Here is a 14,271-nt window from a genome sequence, read left to right on the forward strand (position 1 = left end):
GACTTTAATCGTAGAACTACCGACGGTGACAGTTACACTTTTGTTAGTGTTGGATGTGACAAGATATGCTGTGAAACATTACTAAATACCTTCTCTGGAAACTATCTAGAACAGGTAGTTCAGAACCCCAGTCATATTGGAAACATATCTCTTGGCAACAAACAGAACTGAGTTATTTGAGGATTTCAGCATCGAAGCAGGTATCAGTGACAATGAGGCAGATGCAGTAACAACGATTATCAAAGAACAAAGGGCAACTAAAACAAGGAGACAGACCTTTTTTTCATCTATCTTCTGACTGGTTGGATGCGACCCGCCACGAATTCCTGTCCTGTGCCAATCTCTTCATCTCAGAGTACCACATGCAACCTATGTCATTCATGTCTGCCCGCAGCTCGTGGTCTCGCGGTCGCGTTATCGCTTCCCGAGCACGGGGTCCCGGGTTCGATTACCGACGGGGCCAGGGATTTTCCCCTGCCTCGAGATGACTGGGTGTTTGTGTTGTCCTCATCATTTCATTATCATTCATGCAAGTGGCGAGATTGGGCTGAGCAAAGATTGGGAATTTGTACGAGCTCTGATAACTGCGCAGTTGAGAGCCCCACAATCCAAACATCATCAACAAGCTAGGTCATCACTTATTTGCTGGATATATTCCAATCTCTGTTTCCATCTACACTTTTTACCGTCAACAGCTCCTTCTACTACCATGGAAATTATTCGATGATGCCTCAACGCATGTCCCACCATCCTCTCCCTTCTTATTGTCAGTATTTTTCACATATTCCCTTCAAAGCCAATTCTTCGCCGAATCTCCTGATTTCTCACCTTTTCAGTCCACCATTCATCTGTAGAACAACATCTCATATTCTTCGATTCTCTCCTTTTCCTATTTTCCCACAGTCCACGTTTCACTACCATGCAACTCTCTGCTCCAAACGTACATTCTCAGAAATATCCTCCTGAAATTATGGCTTATATTTGATATTAGTAGAATTCTCTTGGCCTAGAATGCCGTTCTTACCACTGTTAGTCCAATTCTGATGACCTCTTTGCTCCGTCCACCCTGGGTTATTTTGTTGCCTATGTAACAGAATTCCTCAACTTCATCTACTTCGTGATCGCAAATCCTGAAGTTAAGTTCTCGCCTTTCTCATTTCCGGTACTTCTCGTTGACATCGTCTTTCTTATATTTTCACTCAATCCTTATTTGTACTAATTAGACTGTTCATTCCTTGCAGACTACTGTGTAATTCCTCACTTTGCCTGAGGATAGCAATGTCATCAACGAATTTTAGCCGCGCGGAATGGCAGCGCGGTTTGAGATGCCATATCTCGGATTGCGTGGCCTCTCCCTCCGGAGGTTCGAGTCATCCCTCGGGTATTGGTGTGTGTGTGTGTGTGTGTGTGTGTGTGTGTGTATGTGTGTGTGTGTGTGTGTGTGTGTGTGTGTGTGTGTGTGTGTTGTTCTTAGCATAAGTTAGTTTACGTAGTGTGTAAGTCTAGGGTGCGATGACTTCAGCAGTTTGGTCCCTTAGGAATTCACACACATTTGAACATTTTTTGAACGAGTTTTATCACTGGTATTTTTTCACCTTGACTTTTAATCCCACTCTTGAACCTTTCTTTTATTTCCGTCATTGCTGCTTCGATGTACACATTGAACTGTAGTGGTGAAGGACTAGATCCCTTTGCTATACCCTTTTTAATCCGAGCACTTCGTTCTTGGGCTTCCACTCTTGCTGTTCCGTCTTGGTTTTTTTTTACTGTATATTACCCGTCTTTTTCCATAGCACATCCCTATATTTTCTCAGGATTACAAATGTCTTGCACCATTTGGCAGTGTCGAACGCTTTTTCCAGGTCGACGAATAGTATGAATGTGTCTTGACTTTTCTTTAGTCTTCCTTCCATCATCAACCGAAACCTCATAATTGCCTCTCTGGTGGCTTAACCTTTTCGCAAAGTCAAACTAATCTTCATACAAAACACAAAAAAATTTATTTTCCATTGTTCTGTGTATTGTTATTGGCACAACTTGGATGCATGAGGTGCTCAGCTGATTGTGTGATAATTCTCGCACTTGTCAGCTCTTTCAATCTTCAGAATTGTGTGGATGACATTTTTTTCCGAAAGCTTTATATTACGTCGCCAGCCTCATACATTCCACACACCATTGTCAATAGTCTTTTTGTAGCCACACCCCGCCATGATTTTAAAAATTCTGGTGGAATATTATCTATCACTTCTGCCTTACTCGGCCTTACGTCTTCCGAAGCTCTTTCAAATTCTGATTCTATTACTGGATCCCCTGACTCTTTTATATCAAATCCTACTTCTTCATTTGTTACGTCAGCAGACAAGTATTCCTTCTCATACAGGCCTTCAATGTCCTCTTTCCACCTATCGGCTCTCCCCTCTGCATTTAATAGTCGAAGTCCTGTCGCACTCTTAATGTTACCGTACTTGCTTTTAATTTCTCCGAAGGTTGTTTTGAATTTCCTATGTGGTGAGTTAGAACTTCTGACAATCACTTCTTTTTCGATTTCTTCAAATTTTTATTGCAGCCATTTCGCCTTAGCTTCTCTGCACTTCCTATTTATTTCACACCTAAGTTACCTGTGCTTCTGTATTCCTGAATTTCTCTGAAGAATTTTGTACTTCATTCTTTCATTGATCGACTGAAGTATTTCTTATGTTACTCAGTTTCTAGGAAGGTTCTTCTTTGTACGTACACTTTTCTTTGCAACGTCTGTCAGTAACCTTTTTAGAGATGTCCATTCCTCTCGTCAACTGAACTGCCTACCGAGCTATTCTATTGCAGGTCTACAGCCTCAGAGAGCTTCAAGCTCATTTCTTCACTCCTTATTACTTCCGTATCCGATTTTTTTGAGCAGTGATTCTTCCTGAGTAGTCTGTTAAACTTCAACCTACTCTTGATCACTACTAAATTATAAGCTGTGTCTTTATTTGCTACTGGGTGCACTTTACGATACAGATTCTGGTTTCGGAATATCTGTCTGTCCATGATGTTATCTAATTGAAATCTTGCACATCTTCACAGCATCTCACTCTTTACCCCACTTTCTTATCTACAACGAAACCTACTCCGGTTACAGCATTTTCTGCTGTGCTGCTATTATCCTGTACTCATCTGACCAGAATTCCTAGTCTTCTTTCCATTTCACTTCACTGACACGATATCTTGATTGAGCCTCTGCATTTCTCTTTTCAGATTTTCTCGCTTCACTACCACGTACAAAGTATTGAAATTCCAGCCCCGGCTCGTAGAGCGTTATCCTCTCGTTGGTAATCCAGTCTTTTTCTCATGGTCACCTGCCCCTTTGCAGTCCACACATGGAGATCCAAATGGTGGATAGTCCAGAGTCTTTTGCCAGTGGAGTGATCATTACGACTCTTTTTCGAATTACAGGCCACGTAGTCTGTGGACGCAAACTATGTGTCATTAATGCATTGCCTTCTGCATCCTCAAGCCGTTGTTCATTGCTGCTTTTTCCGCCTTTAGGGGCAGTTTCCCAGCCCAAATGCAAGGGAGTGACCTGAAACTCTGTCCACTGCTTCGCCCTCTTTGAGAAGACCGTTAGCAGAACGAGATTGACTTCTTATGCTGAAGGTCTTTATTGAAACATTAAGCAGTGGCAGCGTTCCAGCGTGGGACAGAGGACGTTTTGATTACTAATTGAAGACGCTACCCCCTAAACCACGGGTTCAGCTATAAAGAGTTATACTTTCAATAAACTGGATAAAGGAGCAGCAGCAGTAGTGTCATATCTCAATGAAGAACTTGAAAACTTTAGCACAGAATTGCAGCATTTATAGGAACTGTGGCTACATGATGGAGGGACCTTCCATGTTATACAGACACTGTAAAAAAACTTCTAAAGATCAGATACTACTAAGTATTAGATGTAAAACAAATCCTGGGCTGTACGTAGAGGGATTCTGAATGAAATACGCTTGGCTATGAATAAATGAAGATGTGACGCCTTAAATGGCTACTATAGCAGAATATAGTAGAAAGATCTTTCACAAAACCGAAAGAAATTTTAGTCGTATATAAAATCTGTCGCTCACGTTTGAGCCGGCCGAAGTAGCCGTGCGGTTAAAGGCGCTGCAGTCTGGAACCGCAAGACCGCTACGGTCGCAGGTTCGAATCCTGCCTCGGGCATGGATGTTTGTGATGTCCTTAGGTTAGTTAGGTTTACCCAGTTCTAAGTTCTAGGGAACTAATGACCTCAGCAGTTGAGTCCCATAGTGCTCAGAGCCATCACGTTTGAGACACGAACTAAAATTGAATGTAGCGAAACAAAACCAGAAATGCTTGATTCTGTTTTCAAATGCTCCTTCACAAAGCAAACGACAGGAATAGAGATTAGTGAAGGTGGCATTGAAAAGCAGCCGAAACTCTGAAAATAGAGCAAAGCTCCATGGCCAGACGGAATCCCTGTCAGATTCTGTATTGAATTACTGCTGAGTTAGCGCCTCTATTAACTATAGCCCATATAAGCCGTCGAACAATAACCGCACCCACTATTTGGAAGAAAACACAGGCCACACCTGCCGATATGAAGGGTACCAAATGTGATTCATAAAACTGCCGTTCGATTTCCTTCACATCCATTTGTTGTAGAATCTTAGAACATATTCTGAGCAGAATGACCTTCATGCCCACCACCCTGCAATACGAAAACATAGATCCTGTGAAACTCAACCCGTATGTTTGTCGCATGACATTCTGGAAGTCATGCTTCAGAAATAGATTCCACGCAGTACTACATCAACGCTTATTACCAAAAATACGATCGTAAGAGATATCAGGCGAAATTTTTGACTGGACTGCCGTTACGAGGACGCAGAGAGATATCTGGGATGGAAAGTCATCAACAGATCTAGTAATAATTGTGGGAGTGCCCCAGGGTCGCGTGTTGAGACCGTCGCTGTTTATGTTTTACATTAATGGCCTTGCGGACAATATAAATATTAATCTCAGCCTTTTTGCAGACTATGCAGTAATGATGTACAGTATGAAAGAAGCTGCGAAAATATTCATTCAGACTTTGATAACATTTCACAGTGGTGCGGAGACTGGCAGCTTGATTTAAGACCAAAAATATAAAATCGTGAACTTTATAGAACGGAAAAACGTAGTATGTTACGATTATAATGTCAATCAGTCACCGGTAGGATCGGTGAATCCAGTCACTGTCTGGGTGTAAGTCTTTATAGGGAGATAAAATGGAATGATCACATAGACTGTCGTTGGTGAAGCAGTTGGAAGATTTCTGTTTATTGGCAGAATACTGCAGAAATGCAACCAGTCTAGGAGGCAAATTATTTACAAATCATTTTTGCGATACATCCTAAAATATTAGCCAGTTGTGTGGGACCCGTAGCAAATAGGACTAGCAGGGGATATTCAGTGTATGCGGAGAAGGGTAGAACCAATGGTGACAGGTTTGTTAGGTCCCTGGGAAGGTGTCACAGAGATTTTAGAGAAACTGAACTCTCAGACTCTTGGTAACAGGCGTAAATGACCCCGAAAAAGCTTCCTTACGAAGTTTCAGGAACTGGATTAAATGATGATTTAAGGAATATACTAAAATCAATTACGTATCGGATATTTAGGTGTCCCGAGAACAAGATTAGATTAATTACAGCACACACATTGGCATTCAAAAACTCGTTCTTCTCGCGCTCCGTACACGAATGGAACGCAGAACAGCCCTAATAACCCTCTGCCGCGCATTTCACAGTAGTCAGCAGACTGTAGATGTAGATGTCGTTCAAGTTAGTGTGCCATTAGAATAAACTGTATAATCCCAGAGCAACAAAGGCTCCTTTCTCTGACATCTTGTCTCATGTATTTATAGCACAGTTCGTCTGCCTGGTATTACTACGACCCTCTGCAGACATCTCACATAATGATCAGGTATTGTGTCGCATTTGCTAAAGTGTTTTGGGAATGATTTGCACAGATTTATACTACACTACTGGCCATTAAAATTGCTACACCACGAAGATGACGTGCTACAGACGCGAAATTTAACCGACAGGAAGAGGATGCTGTGATATGCAAATGATTAGCTTTTCAGAGCATTGGCGTCACCTACAACGTACTGACATGAAGAAAGTTTCCAACCGATTTCTCATACACAGGCAGCAGTTGACCGGCGTTTCCTGGTGAAGCGTTGTCATGATGCCTCGTCTAAGGAGGAGAAATGCGTACCATCACGTTCCCGACTTTGATAAAGGTCGGATTGTAGCCTATCGCGATTGCGGTTTATCGTATCGCGACATTGATGCTCGCGTTGATCGAGATCCAATGACTGTTAGCAGAATATGGAATCGGTGGGTTCAGGAGGGTAATACGGAACGCCGTGCTGGATCCCAACGGCCTCATATCATTAGCAGTCGAGATGATAGGCATCTTATCCGCATGGCTCTAACGGATCGTGCAGCCACGTCTCGATCCCTGAGTCAACAGATGGGGACGTTTGCAAGACAACAACCATCTGCAAGAACAGTTCGATGACGTTTGCAGCAGCATGGACTATCAGCTTTGAGACCATGGCTGCGGTTGCGTTTGACGCTGCATCACAGACAGGAGCCCCTGCAATTGTGTACTCTAAGACGAACCTGGGTCCACGAATGGCAAAACGTCATTTTTTCGGATGAATCCGTGTTCTGTTCACAGCATCATGATGGTCGTAACCGTGTTTGGCGACATCGCAGTGAACGCACATTGGAAGCGTGTATTCATCATCGCCATATTGTCGCATCACTCGGCGTGATGGTATGGGGTGCCATTGGTTACACGTCTCGGTCACCTCTCGTTACCGCTGAAGGCACTTTGAACAGTGGACGTTAAAAAAATGGTTCAAATGGCTCTGAGCACTATGCGACTTAACTTCTGAGGTCATCAGTCGCCTAGAACTTAGAACAAATTAAACCTAACTAACCTAAGGACATCACACACCTCCATGTCCGAGGCAGTATTCGAACCTGCGACCGAAGCGAGTGGACGTTACATTTCAGATGTGTTACGACCCGTGGCTGTACCCTTCATTCGATCCCTGCGAAACCCTACATTTCAGCAGGATAATGCACGTCCGCATGTGGCAGGTCCTGTACGGGCCTTTCTAGATACAGAAAATGTTCGACTGCTGCCCTGGCCAGCACATTCTCCAGATCTCTCACCAACTGAAAACGTCTGGTCAATGGTGGCCGAGCAACTGGCTCGTCACAATACACCAGTCACTACGCTTGATGAACTATGGTATCGTGTTGAAGCTGCATGGGCAGCTGTACCTGTACACGCCATCCAAGCTCTGTTTGACTCAATGCCCAGGCGTATCAAGGCCGTTATTACGGCCAGAGGTGGTTGTTCTGGGTACAGATTTCTCAGGTTCTATGTACCCAAATTGAGTGAAAATGTAATCACATGTGAGTTCTAGCATAATATATTTGCCCAATGTGTACCCGTTTATCATGTGCATTTCTTCTTGGTGTAGCCATTTTAATAGCTAGTAGTGTATGTGTATATCTGTTCACATAAATCACATTTCATTCTTGTGCTGCATAACATAACAGGAGGACATAGCGTTCCCAGCCTCTCTCACTGCCTGTGTTGTCGAGCTCTCGTGTATGGCTAATCTCCGAGAAAACAATTTCTAGATAATCACTGATTCGAATTATTACTGAATGTTGTTCGTCAGCATCGGCGGTTACCGATCGGGATTAACAGAGGAGAAAGACAAGATCCGAAGAACAGTGTAGCTGCGTTTCGTCACGGGTTTGTTTCATAATCGCTGGTAACAAGAGAGATGTTCTGCGTCACGGAGATGTTTACTCATAAAAATCCGATAGCTTACATTCCAAGCAGAGCTGAGCAACGTATTGCTTCCTCTCTGTACGTCTCGCGAAATAGCCACAGAAATCCGAGAAATTAGAACTCATACGAAAGGATTTAAGTTTACATTTTTCCCGTGCACAGTTCCAAAGTTCATCGCAGAGAGTTAGTGTGAAGGCGTATCGATGATCCCTCTGTCAGCCACTTAACTGTGGGTCGCAAGGTAGCCATGTAGCTGTAGATGTACAAGTCTGTTTACGGGCTATGTCTCACAGATCCGAATATGCTCATAGTTTCTGCATCGCGGCTCGACACATCCTGTAGCAAGTGTCTTGTTTCAAGTTATGGGAAGCTACGGTGAATGTCATATAAAGCCATCTTCCACGTTTAAGCGGAGATGTACTTAAAACTGGCAAAAATATTGAAACACTTTTGCCATCAGATTGTTAGAAATATTGTGTCTCCAATTTTCAATGTTTAATTCAACCAACGCGCAGTGACATGGCCCCTTTTCTACACGACTCTGTCCTTGTTGGCGAGATTTTATTATTTCCTGACATCAGAGAAGACATTTATAGAGCATAAGAGGCTGTGAGCCGATTTACGATGTCCTCAATTACGATTTATTAATGAAAAGCACACATGGTGGAACAAAAATACCGAAAGAAAGTTTTAAAAACCTCATTTAGACGGGAAGCCCAAAGAGAGCATTTTGTTCACATACTACTGTTAAAATTTCTTTTTATGGGGTTTGTCCAGTGTTGTGTTATGCTAACAATGGAAGTATGAGGACTCATGAGACTACAATGTGATGCAGGCTACTTCACTGCATACCTAATGGACAAGATGGATGATATGCGTATCGGTAGTTCTGAAATGTCAGTGAAGGATATTGCCGAAACGGCATACCAGTGGGATCAGGCTCAAAGAAAAGCGCTACATGAAGACCAAAAAGGCTTAATGTACTGATGGTTAGAGCCAAAATTAAGGTACTTGTTTCCGGTATAAGCGCTAGTAAAATCTAGTTCTCCATTTCTCACATCTTTTCCTTTTCAGTACGTATGATGAATCATTGCGTATAAGACGGTGAGCAGACTGTCTACATATTACCGCACAGCTTCCTGTGGTACAAAATTTTTCAAAGTGCGTTACTGTAAAATTTATTTCAATTTTTGTGAAATAAAAATAGCTATGTATCATATCCATACATCTAAGAAAAGAAAGTATGTTTCGAGAGTTCTAAGACTGATATTGAATATTAGGTGTAGAGTTTTGTTTATCTAAATACGAAGAACAACCTATCGCATTTTGAAAGTGATAATTGACAACTAGGAATAACCTATCACATTTTGAAAGTGATAAGTGAAGTAACCAAAGAAAAAATGTTCCTCATGTGATAGAATGTGTTCTAGAGGTATCCAACAATATCCTGGTCAAATTATTTGGCAAAGAAATTGAAACAATCCACATTACAGCCAGTAACATACGACAACATGTGCAGAATTTGGTTCTGTTATCTCTCAAACAGCAAAAGATGCGTTAGCTTATATTTATCCGTGTATACGTCTCCCATCCCCCTTTTTCTCTGTAGTGTGACGTACACAGTGATTTTTCCACTGAGTTTAGAAAAGTTGTTCGAGTAAGATCCAGCCGTCGATGTTTGCAAATACTTTATTGAGAAGAGTGTACTACACACGAAACGTTTTGTTATCACTTTGTAACTTACAGTGCCCAAAGGTGACTTCCGGTTTCGCTTTCCTGGGAGCTAAGACCCTGAAAGTAAGTAAACAGTTGTCTCGTCTCATCTCTGTGGCTCTCGGGTAGAGGAGAGTGACCCAGCCAGAGCAGAGTCGGAAAGAAGCTTGGAGTGAAGTGGCAGGAGCAGCAGCTTTGGGCAGGAGGCAGAGTGCTGGGATGGGAGCTAGCTAGTCGGCGCGCGCGCGCGCGTGCCCCACACGGCCCCAGAACTGCCAAGTGCGCAAAGTGGATTGCCGCGGCGCAGATTTTCGCCGCTGCAAACGGATTGCTTGGGGACGCATTAGCCCGCCGCTCGGCGCGCCGCTTGTTTATTTACGTGGGAGCCGTGGCGCTGCCTGCCTCTGGCCCGTAGCAGAATGTTCAACTTGGGCACTTCCAGCCGCTGCCCCGCCAGGCAGAAGTGGCCGACTACGGCACGGCTAGGAGGCTGATAGCAGCTGACAGCAGACTTCGTGTTGTAGTGACTTCTAACTAATTCATGATCTTCTCCACTATTTATGAAGAAGATTACTACTTCCGCATCCTCATCTGATAAAACATTTCTCTGTAAGTAAATGTTCCACACCTACACTTTGTGTATTATCTGTTCACGTTTCTTTTCTTCCCAATTACCTTCCAGTTCGCAGCCCTACTGTGTAAAAGCTCATCCTCGTAGTCAGCCAAGTTGTCGAGCTAAACCCTGGCATCATCATTGCTCACACTGCCAAACAGCCCTGAAAATCATTTATACCCGGAAAGATACACAAACCAACAACGTGAAATCATTTGTATGCTTTTGATGCAGCTTTCACACTCCGTCCGAACAGGCCTCAAAATTTTGTAAAATTAAGAAACCTTAAAACAGTTGGCTAATCCATAATATTTTATTGTGTACACGACCTGTTTCGGAAGACCTAAAGTTCCATCATTCGGTGAAATCAAATGTGTTGTGGCTAGAGCCTCCCGTCGTGTAGAACGGTTGCCTGTGCAATTCTTTTTAGTTATGCCACTCCGGCGACTTGCTTATCGATGGGAAAGATACGATGATGAACACAACACAAAGTCCCTGAGCGGAGAAAATCTCCGGCCCAGGCGGGAATCAAACGGGGCCCTTGCATGGCATTCAGCAGCGCGGATCACTCAGCTATCGAGGTCTACTTCGTCCGCTATAAACTATAATATTGTATTACATGTCAGTGGGAAGGGATTCTCAAGTCCGAAATGTCAGATAAGGAACTATGCACCTAAAATTTCTAAAATCAACTAGAATAATTTAAAAGAGAGAACAGGAAGTTACTTACAAATAAAATCACTTAACCATATGAGGCCGTCATTTCTGTAATGCTGTCACGGAACCAACGGTTTCATGTCATCAAAAAGATAAAAGAGACCGAGTAAAATCCGAAGAAAACAGACATCACGACGAGACAATAAGAGTCTCAGAACCTTCAGACACGTAAAATGCAATACTAAGAGGGGGCGGGGGAGGGGGGGGGGGAGAGACAGGAGGAGGAGGTCAGGTCGGAGAGAAATCACATGCTGTGTACAATTACTTTCATAAAATACATAAAAGCCTTTCCACCGTGCTGTACGACCGGGAACACAAACCGGAGAACTATGTAACAGTAAATACTAGCCGTGGGGTACTGAGGCTGCACACGATCCACAACGCAAGCGTGGAATAAACAGACATGTGACTGGTGAACTGTCTAAACTGGAAAAGCAGGAAGTAGCAGCAGAAAGTGGACTGAACCAACACAACTTTAAAGGAGAAGACGGCCTGTACATAAAAAAAGGAAAATCTTTGTTACGTGCACACCTTAACGTGCATGAATAATGTCAAAATTCAAGGAAACTTTTTTTGTGATACGGGTCATTGTGTTGATTTATTGTCTAAGCTTTCCATAAAAAATTACCTGTAAGTGAGAAAGCTGAATATATTGATTTCAGAAACTTTCTCCTCATATAACGTGTACTTTAGGTGCCGCATTCAGTTACTGAGCAAAACTGACTGTTGGTTGGTCCTATGCTGCGCATGTGAACAGTGTCATGAAACAAAATTACAAACTTTATGAAATGAAAAACTTGAAATGAAGAAAATGTATTCTCTGTGGTAACTATATAACTAAAACTCAGCACTGAAGTACATTATGAACACTGCATGGTAAGAAGTGTAGTGTTTTATTTGGAATACCCACAAAAATAAATCACTGATGTAACTGGAAGAAGCTCTGCTCGAAAGAAAATAACTGTTTAAAATTACAACACTGTTCAGTGGAAATCAATCTGCTTACTAGCACAACACCTGACAATCTCGGCTGCTCACTGCTTGCGCAAGAATGCTGTTTGCACAAGAACGCAAGGTGAGATCTTCCCTGAAACAAAAGTGACTTACCTCTCGCTCAGCATGTTGTTTTGTGTCCGATATACTGACTTTCTCGAAAGTAAGTACAAATTAGCAGATCAGTATCTGAAGATAAATAATGTACCCTAAATTTGTTTGTTTCTCGGAGACAATCTGTTGCTGCGTGTGGTTTAAGGTGCACAAGAGACAAAAATTTAAAGTATTAATATGAATCAAGGAGGTGGGTTTTACTTTCAAAATATCGTTTCTAAGAAATCAAACTCTGTTCACTGACAGAAAAAAAAAAAAAAAAAAAAAAAAAAAAAAAAAAAAAAAAAAAAAAAAAAAAAAAAAAAAAAAGAACAGAGGAGACTCAAACAATTACAAAATTCTCTTATTATAGAGAAACAACGAACATACCTTTAAAATTTCTCCAAAACCTTCTTCATCAGTATAAGGAACAAGAAAGTATTATAAAAGAGTTCCATCTCCATAATAAAGTATTCCGGATAGCTTCTCCCAGATTCGCAGGAAGCAGATGTCATTGTTTGAGAAACGCAGTTGCACGCTACTATGTCTCACATAAGAATGTCCCAGCGCTGACTGGCAAGTCAACCACCGATACAGCTAAGCACAGGATCTTATTCACTACTCATGCAATGCGCTCATATATCTTTGTCCCAGTACAATAAAGGTGAATTACTTACAATGGCAGAAAATACATGAGAAACTTACAATTGTATCGAGAGGATGGGAATAAAGACTCCTTAGGATTTCAGTTTCTTTCAGGACATCGAATATCCGGCCTTATTCTGATGCAGCTGTTGCTGATTGCGAATCAAATGTATTATCACAGCTGACCTGAAACTGGCCAGGTATGTATGTTCTTTAACGCTCGTATAGAAGATCCTGCCTGTCTCGGTCTCTTTTATCATTTTGGCACGGAATCATTGGTTCCACGACAACACTGGGATGGGGATGGTTAAGTTATTTTGTCTGTAAGTACTCATTACCTTTGTCTTGTTTTCGAGAAGGTCACAATTGTGGCACAGAACGGTCCCAAGTACGGATGGAAAGCGAGCCTCTTGTCTGTTTCTCCCTCCTCAAGATTCCCAACATCATGTCCCTTCTTGAATGCCCTACTAATCTGCGCTTTACCATGCCCATTTTAGCAGAATACTCCTTTCATGTGTGGCATATCGTCCTGGAAGCTTTCTTCATCGCAAATCATGTGCACTTTATGTCCATCGTGGTCACAACTCTCTGCTGTTGCGCTGAGTGGTGGCAGTTCGTTGCATGCAGGTACAGGTCTGCGTGTGTCTTCTTCTTATATACCTTCTTCCCTATTACGTTGTTCAGCAAAGGGAGACAACCGTTGTCCTCTATTTCCATAGTGAAAGCAATGTTATGATGGAGGTTATGATAAGGTGTTGCATAAACTTGTCCAGTGCCTGTCCGTCACTCTCCCATACCACAAAAGCATCATAGACATAGGGGAAGGAGTACTTAGGTTTCTGGTGAGCGATTTGAAGAGCCGCTTCCTCAATGTGTTTCATATAGACGTTTGCGATCCCTGGAACCAGTGGGGATCCCATGGCCACTCCATCCATATGTTCATAAAACTGTCATTGCACTTGAAGTAGGAGGTCGTCATGGCATGTTCAAAGAGTTTAACTGTATCAGGCCTATAATGTTGAGACAGAAAGGCCAAGGAGTCTGTACTATTATACACTGAAGCGCCAAAGAAACTGGTATACACATGCGTATGCAAATACAGAGATATGTAAACAGGCCAAATACGGCGTAGCGGTCGGCAACATCTATAGGACACAACAAGTGTCTCACGCAGTTGTTAGATCGATTATTGCTGCTACAATAGGCGGTTATCAAGATTTAAGTTAGTTTGAGCGATGTGTTATAGTCGGCGCTCGAGCGATGGGATACGGCATCTGCGAGGTAGCGATGAAGAGGGCATTTTCCTGTACGACCATTTCACGAGTGTGCCATGAATATCAAGAATCCGGTAAACATCAAATCTCCGACATCGTTGCTGCCGGAAAAATGACGACTGATGAGAATCGTTCAACGTGGCGAAAGTGCAACCCTTCCCTAAATTGCTGCAGATTTCACTGCCAGGGCATTAATTAGTGCCAGCCTGCGAACCATTCAACGAAACATCATCGACGTGGGTTTCCGGTGCCGAAGACCCACTCGTGTACCGTTGATGACCGCACGAGACAAAGTTTTACGCCTCGCTTGGGCCAATCAATACCGACATTGGGCTGTTGATGACTCGAAAAAGCTTTCCTGGTCGGACGAGT

This window comes from Schistocerca piceifrons, chromosome 2 (assembly GCF_021461385.2).
Source record: "Schistocerca piceifrons isolate TAMUIC-IGC-003096 chromosome 2, iqSchPice1.1, whole genome shotgun sequence".
Taxonomy (NCBI): domain Eukaryota; kingdom Metazoa; phylum Arthropoda; class Insecta; order Orthoptera; family Acrididae; genus Schistocerca; species Schistocerca piceifrons.